Source organism: Hesperophylax consimilis, chromosome 22, assembly GCF_061612785.1.
Source record: "Hesperophylax consimilis isolate HC1 chromosome 22, BYU_Hcon_1.0, whole genome shotgun sequence".
In the NCBI taxonomy this organism is placed as follows: domain Eukaryota; kingdom Metazoa; phylum Arthropoda; class Insecta; order Trichoptera; family Limnephilidae; genus Hesperophylax; species Hesperophylax consimilis.
The window spans coordinates 17,760,791-17,785,321 of record NC_142857.1 but is presented as its reverse complement, the minus strand read 5'-3'; the positions used below and the strand labels follow the sequence as shown (position 1 = coordinate 17,785,321).

At 34.3% G+C, this 24,531-nt stretch overlaps 1 protein-coding gene across 2 annotated transcripts in view; it reads right to left on the bottom strand.

Annotated features, from left to right (window-relative positions):
• Nucleotides 1–24,531, bottom strand: part of CBP (sarcoplasmic calcium-binding protein) — a 64,602-nt gene that overhangs the window by 15,830 nt on the left and 24,241 nt on the right. The window lies entirely within an intron of this gene.

Genomic DNA, 24,531 nt, shown 5'->3' with positions numbered 1-24,531 from the left:
GGTTCTTCTAGGTCTAACGCACGTATTTTCAGCTCGCAACAGTATTTCTATGAAGCTTGTGAAAGTTTGAAAAGTCACATTGCTGTCAAGATGTCAAGATGCCAAGATGTCGCAATATTCAAGATTTCGAGTGAAAGTCGGGCGAAACCGGACAGTAAGTGTAGTTGCTCTTTATCACTCAGATCATAAAAGTAAAATTATTGTAAAGAGATATTTGAGATTTTCACGTTCAAAAGTATTATAATGGTTTATTTTTGGGGTATTATGCCGTGTTGCGGTAGGTGTAAGACCACCATCCAGATTAATTATAAATTTAATGTGAATAGTAGATGGAAGGTTCCACGGCATAATATCCCAAAAATAATTCGTGTCAGCTGTTGCGTCGTTCAAAGTGAAGAGACCAATAAGAAAGTATATTTCTAATAAATTATTCTAGAAGAAAATTTTGTTAAAAATAGCAAAGTGTATCAACAGATTAATTATTGACAATGTTTTATTGTTTGCCATACGTTCATGTATTGGTTGAACTTTATAGACATCGATAGAAGATATTTTTTAAACAATTTCATAAAATCTGGAATACTCTCGTTTGTACCAGTTATTGGCAGAAACGTTCTCGTTTATTATTGTTATAAGCAAATAAGATAAGAAATTTAATCTATGTTTTACTCAAATGGGGATGTGTTGTAAATTATCTTCATAAACAAGCAACAACGAAAATAAGTTACCATAACCATCACGCCATTTCCCCCGCAAGGGTGGACAGAGAGGATAGACGGCCCACACAACTCTATCTTGGCTAACATTCCTTGCTTCCATTCATACATTGTTTCATACGAAAATAACGCAAAAAAAGGGAAAATATTGAACGTAGTACGGTAACGTGAAGCTACGGTATATTGCGAAACTAGAAAATAAACGATAGGTAAAGCGAGAAAACTTTGAATATCGTTGCGAAAATTTATAAAAATACTAGCTGTACCCCGCTACGCATTGCTGTGGCTCAGTATGCCTGTGCAGATGGAGAAAAAATAGCTCGTGTTGCTTTTACATTCGACAGATGGTGCTGTTTTTTTTAAAACATTTTTTTACCCGTCACAGGTGACATCTATTTTATATAAGTACATAAAAACACAAGGGTATTTGTCAAAATTTCAAAGTAATGGGTAAAGAACTTTGGGAGATTTAAAATTTTGAACAAACGATCATTTTTTATTTATATAGATAGAAAGACTAGCTGTACCCCGCCACGCATTGCTGTGGAAAGGTCTGTCTGTACAGATAGAGAAGAAACAATAGCGAGTGTTGCTTTTACGTCCAACAGATGGCGCTGTTTTTAAAAAAAAAACATAATTTTACAAGTTACAGGTGACATCTACATAATCGGGTATATAAAAACGGTGACCGGATAAATTTATATAAAGTTATATAAAGTCATGGAAAGTGATGAAACAAAACTTCATTAACTGGGTTAAGTAGGTTAGGTTAAAAATATTTTTTCATCTTTTCTAATAACTTTGTATCACTTTTTAAAGGTATGTTGAATTGTCGATGTGTTGATTTATCATGGAACCATAAAAACACACGCACATTCGAATGCAAAGTTGGATCAAAATTTCAAAGCAATCTATGAAGAACATTCAAAGATTTAAGATTTAAAACAAACGAAAATTTACTTTTATATTTATACAGATAGATTTTTTACACAAACTTGATTTGTTGTTTGAATTCTTTTAAATTGTAATGGTGCACAGATATTTAATTTCGATCAATGCTCAACTATTCACTTCTTTCAAAATGAACTTGCAAAACACAATAATGTTGATTTATGTTTAAGTCTCCATATAGAGGCGGTAAGGCGATGCACTACGCAGTAATGCAAAATCATGTGTTTTTGGTTTGAAAATTTGGTCGCCTAGAAATGTTTCAGATGCTTTAATAAAATACTGAGAGTAGAATACATCTTGGCGTTTGAAATAATCGATTATTTTTTGAATAAGCCTTTTTATAAGCCCAGAAAAAAATAATGTATAAGGCCTATGAAAACTGCTTTAAAGTTCAAAATCTCCTACTAACGAACCCATTTTCGGTTATGATTTTATTGTATAATGTGGCAAATTAAGTTATTTATAAAATAAAATAAAAAGCACTTTTTGGCCATGTTTTTTTCTTGCATAAATCAAAACAGGCGGATGGTGTTAAGCGGGAATTTAAACTTTATCGCCATCTACGTAAGGGATGTTATTGATAGCGGCTCGATTTAAAATATTACACGACGAAGTGCATCGCCTTAAAAGGCGTACCTGACTTACTTTAACCAGTGATTCTTGGGATTATTTGGAATAAACAATACAAATTCACAGAGCTCGTGTGTGGCGAAATGAATAAGTAAGGAGAAAGAACTAAGAATCGGGGAAACATGGGAGTTATTGGTTATTCAGACATAGTCAATAAATCAAAATCAATTAACGTTTCAATTGCGAATGATAGTCTTTCACAGGGGCAATACTGATGGTATCTTATATCATTAAATTCACTTTACGCTAATGGTAAAAACAAAGTCATCATTAGTCACCCAAAATGACTAATGCCTAATCAAATAAAAGATCAAAAGTAAAATGATTGTTGATGCATATTTAATATTTATTCATTTTTTGAACGAATAACTGAATATATTAATTTAGTCACGAGTAAGATTGTAACTGGATAATTGTAATCGTAACATACAAGTACAATGAATGTACGCATTGGATACAATGTTGAAATAGTGGATTACATCAGTAATGGCCAATTGGTAACCTTTGGTTGGTGGACTAGAATTACCTTGAAATGATTATTCACAAAAACGGCCCAAACAATGCATCCAAAATGTATAATTTTATTTATTTATTTAACGCACAGAGGGCTTTTACATGATTGGTAGTATAATTTTAATTTGACAGATACTTTGAAACATAAAAAATAAGAATAAAATTACATTTGATAAAAGCTATGCAACAAGTCATACAAACACAAGAAACAAAAACAGAAAATTACAGCTATTTGTAGGTTTACATGATGTGTTTAGGAGTATTGTTGAAATAAATGTTTTAAATGATCCACAAAAACTTGCCAAGTTGGTATTGAATATGTCAACATCACCCAAGTAATGATTTCCCATGGTGTGAAGTCGTTGTATCGGAGAGTGGGCAATGTAGTTACGCTTATGTGTGCTGCTGTAGAATATTGTATTTTGTCGTTTTGTTACTGTGGGTGTATGTATGTTTATAAGTTGCAGGAGTTCACAACAGTCGAATTTAGAGTTAAATATTTTGAATAAGAACGTTAAATCGTTTATTTTACGTCTATCTTCTAATGTATGTATTTTTAGAGTATTTAATAAGAAATTGTATTTTATAATAATATTATTTAACTACTAACCTGAAATATCCACGAGCCAAAATAATGTGCATAATCAAAAATACTAATTTCGGTTGTCGGTGCGTCCTGCGTAACTCTGGTTCAATGAACTCAAATTTGCTTTGAATTTAAGTGACATTTTCAAAGTTGGATTACGTGTACCTAAGTTAAAATACATATTTTTAACAGAAAATTATTTGAGGAGTAATTTTCATAGTTATACGTCATAGTCACATTTAATTTTGAAAAAAATTGGACTATGCGGTGATTTTTCACGGGTCTGCGCTAGAAATAATTTAATAATCGAGGAATGCACCTAATCCATTAATAACTACTCTCAACATGACAAGTTCTTTTAATCAATATTTATATACAATATAAATTTGCCGTGAATAATAACAATATTCATTTAAAATAATATGTTAAATAATTAAAACTTTAAAATCTGGCTATATAAGTACATCAAAAATTATTTGCATTGTTAAAACCATTTTAAATTTTAATATAAAAAAAGCAAGCGGGCCATGTGGAAGCAGTCTATATTGGCCGCGTGGAAGCAGTCTGTTGGCCGCGTGGAAACAGTATATTGGCCGCGTGGAAGCAGCCTATCGGCCACGCGAAAAAAGTCCGCCGGCCACGCGTTGCCCACTTATGCGTATCGTTAAATAATACATTGAAAGTGAACGCACACACGCACATCAACGATACAATATATACATGTAAATCACTATCAGTAGCTATCCCGAATCAAAAATAAATGACCGTCACTTGTAACAGGGTCAATGAGATGCCGAGCTGTTCCCTCAGTGAATAATTTACTGACCCTGGATCGAAAAGGCGACAACTCTTTGTCATTCCATCATATATATTTTATATGGTCTTGCCGCTGAGAGATCAGTTGTTACCTCTCTTTCTGATGCACGCTTCGTTTATGAGAGGTTATAACGCAGCTATCAGCGGATTGCCTGTAACTAGGTATATTTAATTTACCTATTTGGTGTGAATATTTAGTTTTTTTAACTCATAATAAAATCACAGTTTCGTGGGTAAACTATTTTTTATCGAAGACTCGTTTTTCATTGTTTTTTTGTCGTGAAACTGTCAAGAAACAGTCGACTGGCCATGTAGACTGAATAACTGATGACAGAACACCGAAAATCATGACCAAGTTAGTACCCCGGTGAAAGCAACCAAGAGATACAGAGGAAGTGGTGAACTGACGGCGTGAAAGAGGTTGTATCAGGATGGGGAGATCTGAGTATGTCGGTAACTTGTCATCGTTCCTGAGCACGAATGCAGATCACCAACGAACCAACAACACAGTTCAGAACGACTAAAGCCCGGTTGTTTCGCAGAAATTCAAATGTAACATTGTCAACAAATGGCCAATCAACGCCATTTTATTTTTTTACATTTAAAGGATCCCCGTTTAACGCCGATCCTGGGTGCGTTTCAGCTTTCTATCACATTGTAATAAGCTGACATTTGCCCTGAAACGGATTTAGAATCGGACCTTTCAACTGCCATTTGATGACTGTCACACGCGAATTTCCGCGAAACAACTGGACCTAAGTGTAATTGATTATTTATTGTACTTTAGCGATTTGCAGACATGTCAGTCTGCTAGGGAACGACGACAAGTTATCGATAAATTAGTTATCAATCGACCGTGCCAGATACCCTGAGAACTGAAGAAGAATGACTAGAATCAGCGGAGAACATTATTTGCGGAGAAGGTCAAATCCCACGTACTACATTAACCACAATAAATTAAACCTGAAAAATAATTAATCCAATAAATAACTTAGAAGTGAAGACGATTCTCATTCAAATTATTACTAGAAATCTAGACGAATTGGTCCATCGAGTCGGATTTTTTCAGTTTTCTTCTTTAAAATATTAACAGTTAGTAGTAGTAAAGTATACTAACATTATTATTTTTTTGGGCATAAATCGTAACCAAAAATCAACAACTTCGTGGTTCTATTCTATTTGCTATAAAGCGTAATTTTCGATAAAAGTAAATATTTTTAGGACAGTTTTAAGATGTAAATTATAACCTGTGTCAACCATATGAAGATAGAAGATAACTATGAATTTACAACGTCCATATTATTATTATGGGCACAATACAAACATACAAAATCTCACGTAAAACAAAAATATATCGTGAAAAATCACGGCATATTACAATATTGTATAATTTGTGAAACTGAAAGTATTTATAAAATAAAATATTTGTCTCAAATTTTTCTTTCGAATGAACTTCAAAAATGTAAACAAAAGAAATACACATTTCAAAATTTTTTGATATCTTTTTATCGATTGTCTAGAGTCGTTCCCACAATCCATTCCAATTTTGAAAATCAAGCAAATTCCAGTTCTAGAGTTCATTGAACCCGAGTTACACGCAGACACAAAGACACACCGTCGAAGTTAGTATGTTTAATAATTATATAGATAGTATATCCAGGCCATCCAGGGTGGGGCAAAATAAATCACCCGATGTTGTTTTGCTGTAATTTTTTTTAATGATAAACTTTGGTACCGCTTGTGAAATTTGTTCAATTGTTTGTAAACCGATTCATGTCTAATCGATTTGTATTCTGCGTTTGTTTACTTTACAAATTTCAAAACCGAATTGACATTTGGCGCCATTTGCAAAAGTTATAGCGTTTTCCAATAGGGTGATTAGATTTGCCCCACCCTGCATATTTACGGTGTTCTCCATAATGGTGAATACTCTCAGTATCGCTTTGGTGAAAGACCATAACTCATGACCGAAACTTTGCTTGAAATGGTATTAGCCGAGTTCAGTGGCCAGATCTGAAAGCCAGATACTTTCCAACCTTTCTCTTTCCTGTATTCTTACCCCAATAGCGAGATAAATCACTCTGAATAGAGGTGGTATTTCAATAGGCACATACAGGGTTTTCCAAAAAGAGGTGTTATTTTGAATAGCCCGCTATTTCGGTAGATGTTACTTTTGAAGGTCATTTTTTGACATTTGACAAGTAGAAACTACGCCATTAATAAAAATGGAACGATACACGCTTCAACAACGCATTGAAATTATTAAAATTCACTTGAGTGAATCAAATGCAAATCATCTCGACTGATGAGGCCCATTTCCACCTCGGTGGCTTCGTCAACAAGCAAAATTGTCGCATCTGGGGCTCGGAAAACCCAAGAGTTATTGTTGAAAAGCCTCTCTATCCTCAACGTGTGACTGTTTGCTGCGGTTTATGGTCCGGCGGAGTCATTGGACCTAACTTTTTCGAAAATGAGGCTGGAGCAACAGTTACGGTGAATGGATTGCGCTATCGAGAGATGATTAATGATTTTTTATGACCGGAATTGGATGGTATTGATCTGGACAACGTTTACTTTCAACAAGACGGCGCTACGTGCCACACAAGCAACGAAACCATTGATCTTTTACGATTGAATATCAAAATAACACCTCTTATTGGAAGACCCTGTATATTATTAAATTAGATCAAAAACCGACAGTTTAATCAATTACGTCAATGGTTTATCAGCAATAAACAATATAACAAATAATAAATTGTTTACTTATACGTGGATGCATGGCGCGACCAAGTCTACGCAGTAAAAGCTATTTATGTAATCAATTTTCAATCGACAATAAAATTGGTTAGTTTTTAGATTCTCACGGCCAAAAGCATTTTTGTTGTTTGTTTTTGGGGTGTTATGCCGTGTTGCGCTAACTCCTTCTTTAGCCGACGTTTCGGACAGCGTTGCAGTGTCCATCATCAGGGCAGATCCGGTAGATCACATCATCACACATCTTCGGATCTACCGGATCTGCCCTGATGATGGACACTGCAACGCTGTCCGAAACGTCGGCTAAAGGAGTTAGCGCAACACGGCATAACACCCCAAAAACAAACAACAAAAAGACAATAAAATTAATTGTGATATAATAACAGATAACAGTGTATAATGTCAACAATAACAACCGTTTTATAAATAACACGAATCGGTGTTGTCTTTGGAGCTACAATGTATATTGGTCACCAGTAAGGCCTAGCGCGCACCACGATTGTATTTTTTGCGACACTATTTTAAAATCGTGCTATAAGAAATCGCAAAAATAATACTGCGCGCATCGCGATGAAAAATTGCGATGAATTGTTAATTCTTAACATGGATTTCGTACAAATTGCTTGTATTTTTTTGCTTCTTCGGAAGAGGAGGAATAAAAGAACACATAAATACTGGACTCATCCTTTTACAGCAGAAAGATATGAAAGGTTTCTTTTATCTGAAATACAATGATCTTCGACAGTATCCAAAAAAATCTTTGGCTATTATAGAATGACGATTCAGACATTTGACAAACTATTAAGAATTGTTGAACCTCAAATTGCATACAATAATACTAGATGGCGGAATGCAATCTCAGCTGAAAAAGGTTGTCAGGTAGCGATTTTAAATCGCAGTGCGCGCGTGTCCATATAACTCCAAATGCTATAATTTTATTTTGCGACAATCGCGTCGCGCGCTGTCGCGGAAAAATGTGACAAATCACAATTTTAAAATAGCAACTATTTATTTGTCGTATATGCGCGCACATACTTACTAACTCATACGTTGCATTTCTGCGACAAAATTATCGTGGTACAGAAAATCGTGGTGCGCGCAAGGCCTAAGATAGCATTAATCCATGATCTGCTGCGTTTGATAAAAACATTTTTCTAATCGGGGTATTTTGGTAATTTGGAGAACTTTTGTATGTACCTTTATAACACAATGGTTTTCCATGTTATGTATCACTGGCAATTATTGAAAATGTAGAGCGCGAAACTAAGGGAAATGTCTTTTAATAAGCTATGTTATGTTAGGACAGTTTGTGTTAACAAAAGGGTATGCAAATTATACACAGAAATAGTTCATGAAACCGTAATTTTAATGATATATGTTAGCTTCCACCCTATTCAAATGTATTTTTAATTTTGAGGCGCGTAAATAAAAACATACAGGGGTCCGGGGGTAAAGTGCACCAACTTCGGGAGGTGATTCTATGTGGTAGAAGTATAAAAATAAATAACTTTTTAATAAATTCCATGCAACACAAACAATTTTTACCCCTAGACATCAAAATTAGACTTGCCCTGACAAGAAATCTGGGTATCATATCGACGAGCTGGGAGTAAACGAAGTGACCATACTTTTGGCATCAGGAGAAACTAAACTACGACATCAGTCGTACGTTTGCCGCTGAAGATCGATCGCACATTGAAATAACCAGAGCCTGCGCAGAAAAGTAAAGTTCGCTAAAGTCAGGCAACGATTTGGCACTTTTCTGCGCAGGATCTGAATGTTCGTTTTTAATCGAACCGCCAAGCGATACGAGGCAAAAAAGAGTGAGGCGAGTAAATTATGACACATTTGTAAAAGTGTTTAACTAGTGTAGCAAAATATTAATTTTTGGAATTAATTTTTTTACACAGTCAGCAATTTGCGCGCCATTGTAAAAAGGACTAGTAATGAGCAGATTATACTTTCGCGGACTAAATAGTGATATTGCAATGAGAGTTGCCTGTATACTGTCAGATCCATCCAAGGGAGAGGGGTCACGCCCCTTTCCCGCTCCGCGCAACTTGATTAGTTCCCCTTTCCCTGATGTGCGCGTCTATCGAATTGCAAGTCTATGGTATAAATATTTCGCATCAAATACCTTCATATTTATATGGCGTGATGTAAATTCGTTCACAATATTATTGCTAGATGTGATGAAGTTGACCTCCTTTAGTTCAGTCCCGCGGTGCCTAATCGATGCAAGCATGACTGAATAATTATGTAAATAGATAAATGTGGTGAGGTTCCATATGGATCGGCAATTGGAAATGTGCGTGTTCCACGCGGAAAGAGTGCAGAATAAAAACATGTGTCGTGACATAAAAGAACATAACTTTGGAATGTTTTATTTTCTGGCACGTACAGCATGCGAGAGACGGGTAACACTAGTATACCTTTACCGTCGTGAAATTTCAACCCAGCCCACTCTAGTACCTCATCTAAATCAACCGGTTATACAATCGATCGACAATTCTAAATCCTAAATGTTTGTTTCATTTGTTCACAAGATTCCTAACTGCATTCATTCATGGTTCGGAGCCAGTTGGACTATCGCATCCCTAATTAATGTGAGGCTGAAGGAAGTGGGAAAGGGGTGGGGAAGAGGAATATTGGGAAGTACCTAGCTATTAGCTGAAGTCACGATAAGTCATTTTAAGCAAGGTTTCTATTCGGAATGGTTAGATTTCACCAGGGTGATGCTGAGAGTATCTTCCACTCTGGAACGTGCCACGTGTACTAGTTATAAGTTTATATAAATAATACATGCATATTATATTTATAGAAAGTAGAGAAAAATCGAGCAACGCTGGGTACACGTCAACTAGTTTTATATTAATTAAACATTAATTTATTAATGCCGTGTTGTGTATTGTACACACACAATAATTAATGATATTTACAGCGATTAGAATAATCGACAAAATCATTAAATCTGTTGAACGTCACTAATTTTTAATATAAATTGGATACTCTGCCATATTTTGTAGACTTCGGAGCGCAGAAAAGTCTCACAATGGTCTGCGCTGTAAACCGTTACCTTCATAGAGTCTTATTACATCAATGCATTTAAGCATAAAAATGAATCATCAACATAAAAAAGTTTTTTTTTCAACTTGAGGATTTAAAAAAAAAAATCGCAAGTTGCGCCACAATACGAAGAATGTCAAAAATATACAAATAAATAGTAGTATATCTGTGTGTAAGGATAGAATGGCCAACCTTATGATTCCAGAGATAGACTCATTTTTAATGTCAGTGCCATTCAATTTTTTCTTAAAAAAATGATAACTCCCTCAATTGTACACGCAATTGCTTCATACGAAATTATATAGCATAGTAATGATCAGCAGAATCTATTTCTAGCCAAAAAAAATACCCTTGAAAATTCAAGTTTCTATGTCAATGAAAGGCGATTTTCAGCCCACTGTGCGCCGCTCCGAGGAGTACGTGTGGAAGAGCCTATTATGGTCGAGAAACCTACGTGTTAATAAATTATGGAGAAACAAATATTTGTTGTCTTTTGTGACATTTGAGCACAGCGCCCTTGAGGTGATTTTGCACTAAAACGGCGCTTTACAAGTCATCCAATTATTATTGTTACGAAATGCGTTTAATTTCAGTATAAGTATTATTATTCAGTATAAGTATTCAGTATAGTATTTCACATACAACAATAACAATTCAATGACAGCTGTCGTGTTTTTATTTCACTCTTGAAATATATCAAAATAAAATAAAAAATTCTAGCTAAAATCTAAATATCTATATTTTAATAGCTTTAATAGTGAAGTGAAGTTATACTAATTAATATTTCGTGCCAAAATGACTACACGAGCAACTGCAAAAACACTAAATACTACGGACACCCAACTCCTCCAACTTCTTGACAAAAAGTTTGAAGAATTTAAGGTACAATTTCTGGAAATCATCAGAAACGAGTATAAAGAAGAAATCGAGGAATTAAAAAATAAAATATTAACTCTAGAAAAAAAAATTGATACGAAAAAAAACAACAACCTTGAAAAAACTCTGGAACAAAACGCCGTAATACAAAGTGAATTTAAAGAATTACAAAAACAATTGGATGCTAACGAACAACTCGCACGCATTAATAACATAGAGATCATTGGGATACCAGAAAAAAAACAAGAGAACCTGACGGAGATTATCAAAAGGATCTATTCAGAATTAAATATAGTAAGCGACGACATTGAATACGCCACCCGAGTCACCCCCAAGGAGAAGATTGAAGGAAGAGCGCGGAATATTATAGTAAAACTAAAGGGCAGGAAACAGAAAGACGAAATCATAGCAGCAATCCGGACAAGAAGGGGCCTAACAGCAGAGTATATTAACTTTAATGGAAAACAACGGATCTATATAAATGAACATTTAACTCATAAAAACAAAGTACTCTACAAAAAAGTCAGAGAGTTTACCAAAATTAATAAATTCAAATTCTGTTGGATCAAAAATTGTAAAATTTATGTAAGACTTAATGAAAACACAAATCACCATTGCATAAATAATTATAATAATCTAGAAAAACTAAAAACATACAATATTTCCATCAACTAACTTTCCAGCAACTTTATATTAACTGCACTATATACTTAATACAATGGAATCTTTAGAATTATACTATCAAAACTTAAGAGGTCTCAGAACCAAGACACATATTTTTCTTCAAAATGTATTATTAAACAACTATGACATTATATGTCTCAGTGAAACATGGCTTAACAATTCAATCTTTAATGAGGAACTTTTCGATCCACATAACCTCAATCAAAATCGCGGTGGTGGAGTTTTAATTGCAGTCAAAAGTAAATTAATTTCTGATCAAAAACTAGAATGGGATTCTGAAGCGGAAGACATATGGGTAACTATATCACTTCTTGGTAAAAAAATTCACATATGTACTTCGTACATCCCACCTGACAATAAACATCTTATAAATATCTCACATAAACATAGTTTATATTTCTAGTATTTATATATTTATAATCCTGTTATGGTATGATTTATATGCACAACATTGTCTTCTTATGGTTATGGTTATGATATGATTTATATGCACAATATTGTTTGTATTCTTATGGTTACCAATGTATCGATAATCTTTTATTTTATATAAATTTTAGTTTTTTTTTTCCCCTTTATTTTTGTTATTTTTGTTGTATTATTTTGTTCTATTATTTTATACAATTCTTTTATTTTATATAATTATAACTTCACATTTCTCATAAATTTAATTATTTCTTCTAATGCTGTCTTACGTAAAGTCACAAGGAGGAAATCCGTAATTGGTTTTATTTTGGCTATTTTACTTATGTACAATCTGTAAAAATATAAACTGTTGATTTCCCAAAAATGAATAAATAAATAAATAAAATAAAAATATAATATGCCCGTCTAATAATATGTAGGTAGGTACATTCTGCAAAACAAATTTGCCAAACATCTTAAATACCATTTACATACCCGCTTATAAATTCCGCAAAAATTCCAAACGTGTTAGGTCTAGTTGGAAGAACCCTCGTCACATTTGACACTAAATCAAACAACCCCATTTTGTAATTTTTATTTTCGCTACTTCAAAAACAGACCCGAGCGATTATCGGCATGTAGGATTTTGATCAATTTTTAAAACGAATTGATCAAAATCAGTCATCCAGCATGACGATTCAAAGTAGCACATACTCTTAGTATCGCCGTGTTGCAATACGGCCATTCAGAATCGAAATGGTTTTAGTCGTTTGGTGACCAGATCTTAATGGCCAGGTACTTCCCAACCTTTCTCCTGTCATCTCCTTTGCTTCTCCACTGCCTTCAGCTTCATAATATATCTACCCCAATTGGGGATGCGACAGTCCCACCACTGGCTCTAGACAGCTAGATAGTTACAATTTGGGAGGCGGGTTTAGGTACCGCCGCCCCGAAAATCATTTATTGAATAATCAAAACCTCTGCCACAGGTCACCCAAAGTGGTTCGCAAGGATGACTTAGCAGGGGTGCCCGTATTCGTGGGGTGAGGTTTATCTATGTCTTGGCGGCGGATGCATTTGCACCTACTGCGTGGCGGGCCAGATCGGGAGAGACTGGTTTAGGAATACCTTTTGACCTCTACAGCCGGACTCTCTCGACCAATCATTTTGCACCGCAGTGGGAGGGATGGATCCATACGTCCGTCACTCCTGGACACATTAACCCCAGATTCCTATCCACCCCTCATACCTTTTTCCTTCCCAGAATATCTCCTCTCCTTCCTGTCCCTTAAAAGACCCTCCACACAGAATTCCCAAAGATGACATTTCGAATTTCACATAAAAATATATAAAATTGAGGATATATTTCCGAAGGTGACCGGATAAATCATCACAATGATAATTCATCACATCTTTAAAATTTCACATCTTTCATCACCTGAAACTCCCATCGAATTTGGAGTTCCCCAGGGTTCTGTACTGGGTCCCATTCTCTTCATTCTATATACTAATCGTCTCGAACGACTCATTCACTCAGCTGGCTTTGAATCACAAGGCTACGCGGATGATCGTTTGATTTTCAAGTTTTGCTCCCCGGATGAAAAAGACGTCCTTAAAAACGAGGTGGTTAGTTTCATTGACACGGTTTCAAGTTGGATGTCTGTTAATAAACTCAAACTTAATCCGACAAAGACGGAATTTATTTGGATAGCTTCTCCTGGAAGACAAGCCCTCATCGACTCCAGTCCAATCCGTATTCAGAATACAAATATAATCCCTTCTACGGAAATAAAATTTCTAGGTTTCACTTTAGACAATTGTCTTTCTCTTGAATCGCAAATTTCAAAAACTGTAAGTGCTGGCTTTTTCCATCTGAGGCAGATAAAATCAATTAGGAGATGCCTTCCCTTTGATGGAGCAAAATCACTCATTAATTCGTTCGTTGTCTCACGTATGGACTATTGTAATAGTGCATATGCTGGCCTACCTAAAAAACAATTCAACAGAATCCAGTCCGTTTTCAATGCTGCGGCGAGAATGATTTTTGGTGAATCTAAGCATTGTCGTATAACCCCGCTTCTAAGGGATCGTCTTCATTGGCTTCGATGCCCTGAAAGAATAGAGTTCAAGATCTGCTTAATGACCTTCAAAGCATTGCAGGGAATGGCGCCAGCCTATATAGCGGAATTATGTGTCCGACAAAACCTAAGCGATAGACAGCTTACTCTGAGGTCAGCAGATCTAGATGTTACCAATCGTTTAATCGAACTTTCTCGGTCAAATCGAGCTGTTTACTATGATCGCTCTTTTCGTGTAGCTGGCCCACTCATTTGGAATAAACTTCCCCCAGCCCTTACCAATATACAAAATTTGGCTGAATTTAAACGGGTTTTAAAAACAAAATTATTCAAAAAATCATATTTAATAATTTAAAATCATTTATATTCTCATGAATCTAAGCTTCTTTTTTAATATACTATAAAAAGCCAGGTTTTGAAGTTTTCCGGTAATTGTTTGGTTTCGGTTTCCTCCTTATTGTACTTTTATGTTTAATGTCCACCTATTATATAATATTTTAATGTTTTCCTGTTTTATATAATATTTTAATTTTAAAGTTCTTATTTTTCGTGCACTGTCACTGTCTTTTATTGTTATCCTCTACTAAAATAGCACTGTTATTGTTAAATTTTATTCTCTGCTTTTGTGTAAACCGTTTATTCTTTATTTCATATTATGTAATTAATTTTTTTTTAAAGTAACACAATAGGAAATTTTATTTTAAGTTTATTATAGTTAAGCGCACTTGAAGTGAAACAACACAAAACTGCGCTATATAAATGTTATGTTATTATTATTATTATTATTAAAAAGTTATATTAAGTCATGGAAAGTGATGAAACAAGAAATTTATTAACTGGGTTAAGTAGGTTAGGTTAGGTTAAAAAAATCAATTCTAATGACTTTAAATCACTTTTTAAAAGTGTGTTGAATTGTCACTGTGTTGAGTTATCATGGAACTATTTCCGAAACACTTAAATTCTGATATATATAAGTACCTACTTATTACACGCACCACTGCAGTTCTGAAAACAGTGTAGTTCCATCTTTAACTTCCCGTAAATAAAATAATAACTCTTCCTCTTGAATATCAAATGAACGTAAACACAAGGGTCTAATTTCAAGGTTAACCGATCATGCATACAAAACTCCCATTCTTGGAGCACTCTGTTTATAAACAACCCTATTTTTAGCATAACCTTGGAGGAAGGGCAAAACACAAAACCGACCACAAACCTTAACATTAAATTCCACAGAGACAAAACTGCGCTTTGTTCACCGAATGTAAAATAAACACGATTGTTTGATTTCACCCTACAGGAATTGCGTTCTGAAAATGCATTTTAGTATTGCGTTCAAAACATTGGTACGCAAAAACACGTAATTAAAGGTAAAATAAAGGCAATCCTCAAAAAGGAACAGGGTATCTCAAGGTAGCATTTGTAAACAGATCCTTATTAAAGCGAGTTTTTTATACGTGGTTGCAACTTGTCTGAAACTTTGCATGTTTTAGTTTGATTAATACGGGAGCTTTGAAGGTCGAATCAAAAGGTGTATTATAAAAAGGAATAGGGTATCTCTAGGTAGTATTATTTGTAACTAAGATTTTTTTGTGCGTGGTTGCAACTTGCCTAAAACTTTGTACTTTTCTAGTCCGATTGATAAAGGAGTTTTTTGAAGGTCAATTCGTGACAACAGAAAGGTAGGGAAAGTGAGGTTATTTTTAGAAAGGGTTGGATCAAAACATACATTAGAAATCGATTCATTATTGGTGGTTGTATTTTTTTTCTCAGTGGTACAGAAGCTGCACAAAATAGGATATGTTCAGGAAGCGCCCCAGACGCATTGTTGCCAAACTCTCCAAGGTTAAAATTGTTATGCAATGTACGTAGCTGTTGGTTCGGTACCTATTTACTTGGTTCTACCCTTGTTTTAGCGAATTGCACTCTGTAATATGTTAGGGAAGTAGGGAAGCGATGTTGCCAGGTTTACTAGAACGATTTATGTCTAGGGGTGACATTGAATAGGTATCTACTTTCAGAGATGTAGGGGAAATTTTAACATTGAATTAATTTATTCCGGCTCTTTACACGAAGGGAACATTATCCACTCTGTCGTATTTTTTTTTCGTTTCCTAAAGCAATTACTGAATTAAATAATAATACTTGAAGTGAAATGACACTAAACTGCGCTATATAAATGCTATGTTATTATGAATACACTATATCGACACTATAGACAGTTACATAATTGCGTTACAAGGCAACAATAGATTAGAGAACATAAAACATTATAAGAATTAAGAAGTTTATGAAATAATATTGACATAGACGATTATTCAGTAGGTATTTGAAACATGACAAAGATAAAATATTGCATTCGTTTCAAGACAGAACTTATAAGACTCTTCGCTTTTTTGTTTACGAGTAAATTAAATTTATAGGGATATTCTAGTAAATATCAAAAGGACTCCAAATTGATTTTAATAATATTTCTTAAATTGTATTTTCAACTACAACATAATAATAATTATTATAGTATATTTCCAATAATGAACACGAACACTTCCACGAGATATTTTAATCAATTGCAAAAAAACAATAAATTTTCTAACCAGTTTTTTCTAGTCGTAGTACCTACGTTATAATAAATAATAATCAGTACTATACGGGGTGTCCGGGGGTAAAGTGCGCTTACTTCGGGGAATAATTCTACATGATTTTAGAATTGAAAAAAAACTTTTTTCGACATTCTAATGTTAAGGTGATGTCATTAAATATATTACACTACGTCGTGTAATATATTTAATTGAGCCGCTATCAATAACAACCCTTACGTAGATGGGACCATCCGCCTGTTTTGATTTATGCAAGAAAAAAACATGGCCAAAAAGTGCTTTTTATTTTATTTTGTGGATGTTCAGGCATACATATTTAATTTTTTTTCGATTATTTTATAAATAACTTAATTTGCCACATTATACAATAAAATCAAAACCGAAAATGGGTTCGTAAGTAGGAGATTTTGAACTTTAAAGCAGTTTTCATAGGCCTTTACACTATTTTTTTCTGGGCTTATAAAAAGACTTATATAAAAAATACTCGATTATTTCAAAGGCCAAGATGTATTCTACTCGCAGTATTCAATTAAAGCATCTGAAACATTTCTAGGCGACCAAATTTTCAAACCAAAAACACATGATTTTGCATTACTACGTATGGTATCGATTTAAAAGATATTTAACTGTACAAAAATATGAATATTGTGCATAGAAAATGTAGAAGAGAATACAAGAAATTCTGTAATAATAGGATTACATATTTCAATGTAATACATAGCTAATATTATATAATGGTAGCGCTGCATTACATAACGCTGATTCGATATTTTATGTTTGTTTGTTTCTAGCAGTTATCTAGTTAGCTACGGTAGATATGTATTGTGGCCTCATTTTGGTAACATCGAAATCACGTGTGGGTGTCAGTCACTCAGGGCGGTGAGTGGATTTTATGAATGTAGTTTTCAAAATCACACTGCAGGATTTTAGTTCACAAATGACGCGACTGTTAACTTTAGACTTTTAAACTCGAGCAAAGCACCACACACTGAGAACACCAAAAACTGTCGAACGTTTAGGGTTATCTCTGGCGTTACGATATATGCGAAGCTTCAGAAATTCAACAACGCTCTGACTTAAATCCGCGGATACACGTGCCATCTAAAAGCATGCTTTTGGTGAGTAGCTAGCATGGTTGTAGGAGGGTACACAAACGCTAGCGTGCTTGTGTGTACCCTCCTACAAGCATGCCAGCTACTCACATATATTTCGTGCGCGTGGCTGGCTGAGATGGAGGTCCTGGAAGAGTATTTTCATCGCCCCATCGAGACATTTTGATAGCGAAAATATCAACTTCACTTTGCAGCTAATGGAAGAGCGCGTTCAGACATGCTACGCGTCTCCTACTACTCCCCCTCTTTTTTTGTGCATTACAGATTGAGGCAATCCTATTACAATACACATGAAATAACAAAAATATACAAAATATAATAAAAATATAACAATAATGTACAAAGCTTTAAATGAAATATTTTACAATAACCGAAATTTTAGAGTTCCTGCCTAAAATGACTTTTGAAATCTTCAAGGCCAATGTTGAAAATGTCAAGAGACCTAGAGGTATCATTTAGCAGCACCATACCTCTTGTCATGCTATGCTAGGACATAACATCCGTTCTTTCGTGTGGAGTACAGAGCAAGTCGTGGAGTCGACCCTGACAGTAGTTGTTCGGTACAAACAATTTATAGCATTCCAAGAGGTATGGGCTGTCAATGTAATAGTTCATGATTTTAAAAGCTGTTAATTGAAGGGTCTTGACAATGAGTGCCACTGGCACACGAAAATCTAACGCCGTGCGATTAATGGCATACGAGGATACGAGCTACTAGCAGTGACAAGATATACATGCCACTGGCACGCTGAAGACCGCTACTGGCATGCTTTTAAGCGAGCTACTAGAATATTGTGTATCTGCGGCTATACACTATTTAAAAAGAAAACAAAAATATACACAAACTAACTCAGTTGAAAGTTATGTTACTAAGGCATAAAAGCATTTTTTTAATTTTTTTATTATAACTTTGTTTACACCGTGAAACGAATTCTATAAATAAATTGATGAAATAGATTTCAAAACAATAATTGTCGTAAAAGTGTACCGTTTTATAGGCAACCTTCATTCCGTATTATCAGGTAAAGATATTTATGTATACGTGCCGAGACACATGTGGAATGTTTAATATACCTATTCCACCAATGCGACGTGCAAGTTGGTGGGTAGATACACGTGGACAACCGTCACGGAGATAAATGCATTTAAAAAAGGAACGGTTTGTCGATGCCAGCCGAATGGAGACAGACCACGTTACAAGCGCGCTATATTCTCGTGGCTTGGTCTATTTCAGCATATCGCTCACCATACGTTCCCATTGGGATCGTAGGCGTAATCTTACAGCCCCATAATAAAGGCGAATATAGTAATATTATGTTATGCAGAAACCATCCAACCCACAAAACGCAAAAATTTACTTTTGATGAATAATGATATTTATCAAGAGTGATATTATCATTTGCCGAAGACAACCAACCCAAAATTTCAAAATTAAGAACATATGTGTGGGTTGATAACTTTCAGTATGTTCCGCCATAAAAATATTTTATATACATAAAATATTCGTTTGTGTGATGTGTTTGAACTAGAATAAAATTCATATTCCGCTGAAACAATCATAACCACAAAAAGGCTTCAAAAAATCATTTGCAGAAACCATAAAACTGACATAAAATATTGCTATTTTAATCAAATTATTCGTATTTCTGTAAAAACGGGACTGCAGGCCTTTAAGAATGAATTGACAAATTTCCTAACAAAGTATCAGCAAAACGTGAATGTGTTATGAGAACGGTGGAACACGTGTTCATACAAATATTGATATTGATATAATGATACTATCGCATTCCGTCGTGATATTTGTTAGGAAAAGAACTTGTGCTCTTGATATATTCGGAATGACTAATATTTTATCAGGAAATTGGCAAGCTATTTTTTTTGTGTAGGTGAAGTGTTGATCAAAATTGTTGAAAATTTTATACAGTACGAACCTAGATGAAGTTTTATAGTAATATATGTATTTTGAAAAGCAAAAACTTTTAATGTAGTTTCTAGTAAAGTTTTTTTTTAATTTGAAAAAGTAAAGTTTTATCTTATCTTATTAATCTAAAATAGACAAGTAGTCTGGTAAGGTATATTATTATAACAGGAATTTATCAACGCTAGGACAGTGTTATCAACGGTTTGTTTCTCATGATTTCATGAATAGTGCATGGACTCCAGCAAAACCAATACCATTTAAAATTGGTATCCTCGCATATTGCACAATGCTGATTGATGTGGAGTACTTTATCAAAAAATCAACTAGTAAATAATTCAGTAATTATTAGCCCGCCTAAAACATTTGACATTTTGAAAGCTCTCGGACAGCAGGGAGCAGAGAAGTACCACTCACGTAGATAGTAATTTAGTTTTGCACAGAAAAATTAAGAACATTCCTCTATTAAAATCACTAATAAACACGTGTAATATAATTAATATCTAGGCTTTTCCGACCTTTATACGGATTATGTTCAAAGCCGCGCTAAGCTCGACATTTCAACCAAGCCTAGCTTTAAATCAACCGATATACCGGGCCTAATAATCTCTTCTGATAAAGACATGATACAAGTTCTAAATATCTACTTAGCATTTGTCGGGATAAATTAAATAATTACTGTTCACTTCGTGCGTAAATTTTGGGGACATCATTTAGTAAAAAAATTCTAATGAGGATATTAATTAATTAACAGATCCGGCGCTTTGAAATTGTCTGTCGTGAAATTGTCTGTCGCACAACCAACCACCATGAAGGTCATTGACATCAATAATAGTTATAAATAGAAAGATTTTGACCGAGTTTTACACGATTTAATCGAAGAACCTTCGGTCTACGTTTCTTGCTTCAGAGATAAAGTTTGACCTACACAGATAAGTTGGCCCTTTTTTCCATCACGATTTTGATTTTAGAAGTAAAAAAGATAAAAAAAAACTTCGAAATTCTAATGTTTTAAGGTAGTTTAAAAAAAAAAGAATTGTTAATATTATTCTATGGGAAAATATTTTTGTGTGACAAAATAAATATTGGAATTTCGAAAAAAAGGTATTTATCTCTTTTACTTCTACCATCATGAACACCCTGTATTTGATAAATTTAAAGAAAAATAATTCGTACAAAACACCATTCAATTATACATTTGTAGTCAGAGGCGGTTCCTTGGTACGTGCATTTGTGCATTGCACTGCTTGTCTTCAATCTCCACATAACAAATTACAACGACATCTGTGCCCCAGTGATCGATGTAAGAAATTCGTAATTCCCGTCAGGTCATTATTTGAGCTATCTTCTAGTAAAAAAATCCCGCGCAAGAGCAAGCGGTCGTGCATACCCAGATATGCACAAAACCAACTTTTACCATACTACTAAAACAGCGTCGGGCAGTATCGAGACAGCCCGAAGTAGCCGAAACGGTGACATGAGCGAGACAGATTACACTCTTAACGTCAAATTACGTGTTAGAGCAGTGCAGATACATAACCCATCCGTGCATTATCGAAGTGCTTTGACGGCGAGTGAATTTTGCATCACTTTGATCATGCGTAATCCAATGCGTTTGGAATGGATTAGCTTAGAAATACTAATGTTCAATGTTAACGCAACAACATTAACACATTGGAACTCGTTCGCGGTGAAATCATACGGTTTCGCTATATTTTCAACGATGAATTGAGTGTCCTTTATTTTCGAGATAATTTTGTATTATTTAATCAGTTATTTTACAAATATAACTTAGAAGATAGAATGAATTGCAGTAGGTGTTCCCATTCATTAATTTGCTCCACCTAAATTACAGACTAGGTACATTTTAAAAGTGAAATGCACTGCTGGTAATTACAGTCACGGGCCGCTTCTGTTTGTAGTGACCGGTGACCGGATAACTCATCAAAATGACAATTCAACACACCTATAAAAAGTGCTATAAAGTTATGAAAAGTGATGAAAGAAAAACTAGGTTGAAATGTAAAAGTGCTATAAACTTATGAAAAGTGAATAAACAAAAACTAGGTTAAATAGGTTACATATGTAAGTTTTTAACCTAGTTTTTGTTTCATCACTTTTCATAACTTTATAGCACTTTTTATAGGTGTGTTGAATTGTCATTTTGAGGAGTTATCATGGAACCGTAGGGACCATACCTAGTAAGTATTGTAAGTATGAAAACCTAAAAACCGTGAGTCAAACCCATTCCTTTAAAAAAACAAATTACGAAATGGATCCTTACACATGGAATACATTACAACTACAATACCCATTCATTCTACACTCTATCAATTTAATCACCTTTCAGACAAAACATAATATATCCTTATTCCCTAACTTAGAGGTATAGTATGTACATAATTAATTAGTGGGATCTATTTACTAATAATTTCTCAAATTTTTCATCTTCTTATAATTCTCTAACTTCTCCATTCTCTTCTTGCAACCCAAACTAGCTATACATCATTTTTCTTACTTTTCTTTTTCATATTTTAGTAATGTACAGATTCTATGTCCGCAAACTAGCATGGAGGGAGAAATATCACAAAAACCACATGTACCCTCCAAATCATGTATCAATAAGAAAATAAAATGTAATATTATCTCGAGATGCAACATAGTATAAGAACAAATACATTTTGAGAATAACGGTATCTACCCACATAATGTAAATAGGAAAATCAAGTTGCTGCATTATGAAACAAGGTATCAAATATCTATTCCGCGTTGGGTTTGTTTACATTTTATCAGCGTGCAAGTTGCGGTCTCAACTTGCAACACCTCTTACCTACCTGCCTGTACAGATTGTACAGGCAGGTATATATACATGGGTGCACAAATCCCACATTCCGGTCTATAAATAGCCCATAAAACAATTTAAATATGAATAACATTGAAAGCAACCGCAAAACCACGCATCAGAAGTAAACACTGCACATAGTAAACAAAACGTGATTCACTGCTGTAAGAATCTATGGTAATTATTTATAGGAAGTGACCTATTGCACTTATTTATATTTATTATTAGCTGCACCCCGCCACGCGTGACTGTGGCTCAGTCGGTCTGTAACAATAGCGCGTGTTGCTTTTACGTCCAACAGATGATGCTGTTTTTTAAATAAAAAAAACATGTTCGTCTAGTCTGACGGCTTTCAAAAACCGCATATTTTTACCTGTCACAGATGACATCTATATAATAAAGGTTTATAAAAATACATGCGTATTAGAATGCAACGTTGTATCAAAATGTCAAATCAATCTGTTAAGAACTTTTAGACGGATCATGCCCGGTGTTGCTAGGGAATCAAGACAATGATTTTAGTAAGAAAAATTTGTACAGGTTTTTGAGGCAATTTTTAACAAAAAACGGAGCTATAGAAACGACTATATTATTATTTTTACTATTAAATGAAACAATGTTACTTAGTTTTTATCATCACATTTTTTACGCGTTTCGGAACAACCGTTCCTTCCTCACGGCAAAATATACGAGTATAATTAATAACTTAACATGAATAATAATACAAAATTATGGGTGAACATCAATAATGTATTAGGTCTTAAAGTGGGGGTGGAGGCGTGACTAGCGATTAGTGAAGAGTGGGGGGAGGAAATACTAGAACTGTAAGATAGTATTTTTTGTTTGAATTTCGTAATATTATCCATGTTAAGTATTATAGTATTTTGATTTGAGGAAGAAATCCATCTTCCGAAACCGATTGGCGACAGTAAAAAATATAGTGGTTTAAAAAAGTTACATTGTTTTATTTAAATATATGTAATGGATGGTCACAACGGATAGCTACATTCTTGTAGTATTAATTTTATTATTTGATAAAAAAAAAAACAATAAAATGACGTTATTTATTTGCAAATCCATGTGTAAAAGTTTATGCTGTAAATTTGATCCTAAATCGTCAGGAAGCGTTTCCGTGGCCTTTTGCCATGATTTTCATTGCCATGAAAAAAGTCCTAGGGTTTTCTTGTAAACTTCCTTGGCAACTAAGAAAACTACTTTAGGTAGGTTATTTAACCTTTGGAACACAGGACCATTTTTGAAGGAAATCAAAAATTAACTTTAAAGTGTTTCAAGTGCAAGCGATTCCGTTACAAAACTGTATGCACTTTTTCATGGCATACAGGTTTAAATCGTATATCAAAAAATTCCAGCTAGGGCGATATTCCAATGCCAGCAGCTCATGAACGATTTGTCGATTGGAAAAAATTCTACGAACAGTTTTCAAGAGGTTAAAGCTGTAACCAAAAAAGATGCTTTGATTGCCAATATGAACAGGACAGTATTTGACAGCCAATAAAAATACGTATTTGTTACCCAAATTAACAGAGCCAAGTTTTATTTTAAGACCTTTTATACAGTAGAAAATTGTGTGTTTCTTTCAAAACCCACTAAAAGTGTAATAAAATATCAACACTTTTTTTCTGGAATTTCTAGGTCAACACAACAACGCTGTAACATTATTTTGTCAGAAAAGTCATCATGAGCTAATAGAGATGAAAACTATCGTTTGACTGTAAAAACTATGAATTATTTTGTATGTTCAATTGTTTAATCTCGGAAAAAGTTAGTTACTCATAAAAACGCACGTAATCGGTCGCCAGCTTCGCATACAGTATTGCCCTTGGGGAATGGCCTACTAACGAAATAATAATAAACAACATCAAGCCATGTGCATTCAAAACAACAATCAACAAGTTAGTGAACAACCCACAGACGATAAGGAAACCTTCGGCCACAACCTCGCTTCGCAGTGTATGGATCAATTTACTGA